This window comes from Adiantum capillus-veneris, chromosome 6, assembly GCF_014529385.1.
Source record: "Adiantum capillus-veneris isolate H3 chromosome 6, ASM1452938v2, whole genome shotgun sequence".
NCBI lineage: Eukaryota > Viridiplantae > Streptophyta > Polypodiopsida > Polypodiales > Pteridaceae > Adiantum > Adiantum capillus-veneris.
The window spans coordinates 48,218,702-48,222,108 of NC_140936.1; positions in this window are offsets into that span (position 1 = coordinate 48,218,702).

Below are 3,407 nucleotides of genomic sequence, written 5' to 3' on the forward strand. Positions count from 1 at the left end.
ACAAGGCAGACCAAGCAAGTGTAGCGGCCAAGCGAAGGTTAAAGCTTTAGATAGCAAATGAAAAGCAGGAGGAAGTTAAAACTCGAGAATGGCAATTAAGCCAGTGCCAAGCATAAAGAGCAAGAAGCTGCAAAAGAATTGAAAATAGCTGAAACATGAGAGTTGAGGAACTGAGAAAAACTGAGGCAGTGAGCAGAATTGAAGCTTGCAAAATCTAAGGGAACTTGAAGCAAATAAAGCAACAAGAGATAATTACCATCACCGTCATCGGCTATAAATTAATTAAACATTTTGTTAAGTCTCGGTGTCATTAATGACCCGGTTAATCACGGGAGCTTAAACTCCTAGTTAGCAAATGAGTCGAGTGACGATGTTGTTAAGAGCCTGCCTTGGCTAGGGATTAGATTGTAAAAGAATTAATTTATTAATTGATGATTACAGCGATTGCCAGAGCTATCAGTGTCTCTTGTTCTCTCTCTTTCACACCTCTCACAGCCAGAGGCCCGGCGCTTGCACGATTCACGTTTCGAACACATATCCCCCGACACCATCGACGGTGATGATGTGGTTGCCCTTAAGGGACTAGTCCCCTAGGCCCAAGGCCGCCAAAAAATAATGAAGGCACTAGGGTAACCCCTCCCCAATTATAGCGATGTTGCTATTGCTCAACAAGGGGAGGGCCCCATGGTAGATGACAGAAGAGAGGGAGAGAGAGTCCCAAAGCTGATCAAGGGGCCTATCCCGCCCGCGGCAAGCAAGTGATAGAGGGTTCAAATGAAATAAAGAGAGTCATTTTGAGAGGTGTTCAAAGGCCCAAAAGGGAAAGTGCAAGGGCGGACAAATTTGACATAGGTGTGCACCATGCAGAGGTTGGCAAAAAGGACTATGACAAGTGCAAGGAATGCAAAGCCAATTCCAAAAGGAGCTCAAAGAGAACTGCACAAGATGAGAGCTGACCCATTTTTTCTTTTTTAGGTCTTCTAGACACACCCCTATAAAAGAATGTAAACGTGAAGGTTTTGGGGCTTTTGCTATTATTCTCTTTGGCCTGTGTAGGCTTTGAGCCATTGTCTTTTTGCCGAGGTTTGTGCCGATAGTTTGTTGGTTGTATATGGTGTTTCATATGCAAGAAGGCTATTCTCTACTGTCTCTGGGCGTCATTTCCCCTTCCCCCTTCTCTTCTCTGCTTATGTGCGTGTGTTTCGGGGCGTCTATTGACGTGTGTGCCCCCCCAAACTTTGTCGTGCAAAGAGAGATAAGGAGAGTCTGTGTGAGTGTGAAAGGCTATGAATTGAGCAGATCAGGGTGATTGAGTGTGTCTGGTCCATTGCAAGGCGCATATGCGTATGGTTGTGTGTAAGCAGTGGTTTGCTTGCAGATAGTGTTGAGTTTTGAAGGTGAACTCTAGTGGATTGGGGTGTTGTATATACCCTAGGATAAAGTGAGGCATTGTGTTGTGTGCTGGGTGTGTTCCCGTTTCCCCCTCTCCATCTTCTGGTGTCCCCACTTAGGAGTTGTCTAATGCTTTGATTTGAGGTTGAAAGTGGTGTTTTTTAGCCGACAAAGCGGTTGGCTGATGGTTGAGGTGTTTGATGGTCATGTTTGAAGCTAGAAAAAATGGTGGAGCCAAGTTTTGGCCTCATATTTACGGGCATTCAAGATCTTGAGGATTGGTTAGTAGATTTTGAGTTATGGCTATTGTCGATGCGTATGTTGACGGATGAAAGAAAGTTGCAGACGGTGCCGTTGTTGATGCGAGGATGAGCCAAGTTGTGTTTCGATGGTCTAAAGATCAGCGATCGAGAACCATGGTAGAGATTGCAAAGTCAGTGTCTAGAGTGGTTTTGAGAGGGGATTACGTCAAAAGAAGCTGGTGCAAGGCGGAAGGTGGCACGCCAAGATGTAAGTAAGGATTTCTCTATTTTCATTGAGTAGTTTGAAATTTGTTGGAAGCAGTTAGAGGTTGCTATTGGGGTAAAAGGCAACCAATATTTGAAGCTATCAAAGCTGCTAGAGTGCTTGCATCCAAGGATTAGACAAAAGGTCCAAGACGGTGCGGATACCTATGAAGACATGGTCTATCTGACCAAGAGGAAGAGTAGGAAGGTAAGGAGGAAGCTGGAGTTGGGTGTGTTGAAGCCAGAAAATTATATGCCTGTTGCGAAGGTAGCAAAGTGCTCTTAATTAGTCCGACTAGAGGTGATTCCAAGTGTTCAAAGTGCAGATCCTGTTGAGGTAAGGCCTACTGCTGGCTATGTTCCTTAGAGGTTTCCAATGTGTGATGTGCATGTGCATGTGCCGAGGGTGGACAATCTTGTCAACGAGGAGAAGATCCATATTGAGGTGAAAAAAGATGCAAAAGTGGTAGTAGATGTTGAGGTTCTGGTGCGGATTGAAGAGGTAAAGCCTCTTCTCGTGAAAAGTTTTCATGAAAAGATAGCATTATGCAATCAAGATGCAAATACTGAGGGTTCAGAAGAAAGTGAGAAAAGGTATGAAAATGGTCAAGCTTGTGTGGAAGAGAGAACGGATGAAGATGCAGATACGGAGTTGGTATATAATTCCGGTGATGAAGATGATACAAGCTCAATTAGCTGGGAGACAAGCAAAGAGAATAATGCGGATGAGTTCACATCCTATAACGAGGAGACGGAGTCTGACGAACCTGAGTTGGTAAAGGTAAAGGTGCCCTCTTATGTGTTTGATGATATGGTAGTAGCCTATGTGCAAGAAGAGCAAGGAACAGAGCAAGCCGAGGCACTTGATGAAGACCAAGTGGAGCCGTCTAGGCCTACATGTGATGATATGAAGGTAAAGGTGGTGTGTGGTGCCATGCTAATGGCCTTGATGATAAAAGTGGTGGTGGAATGTGCCATGGTGGTGCAACAGGTGCAAAATCTTGCCAGGAGAGATAGAGTAGCCATGTCTATGGAGGAAGTTGAGGTGGATGCAGTAGAGCATGAGTTTATCTCTTCCATAGTGGAGCATGATGCAGCATTAGAAGAGGTGATTGAAGCACAAGTGATTGAAGCTAAAGAGAATGTGGTGTTGATTAACCTGGAAGGGACGATTGACGAGGAAGGGTGTGATGATGCTGGAATTGAGTGCGCGGCCAAAGAGGAGGTTGTGTTTCCAGAGATGGTGGTGTTTTTTATGCAATAGACATGTCTAGTGGTGGAGAAAGGAGAATCCCAAACAGTGGCTTTGCTTCCATTGAAGGTATGTAAGCTATGGTTGATGAATATGGTGGTAAATACAGCTATGTAGTGGATGGTTTAGTGGGTGCACGGGTCTATGCTTGAGGCCTCCACTTTATTTGGTTGGGAGGGAGGGTCAGAGGTGTGTTGGAGCTAGTTGTCAGGTACATGTTTTTGTTATGGTATATTTGGTGTTGCCTAGTGTGGAGT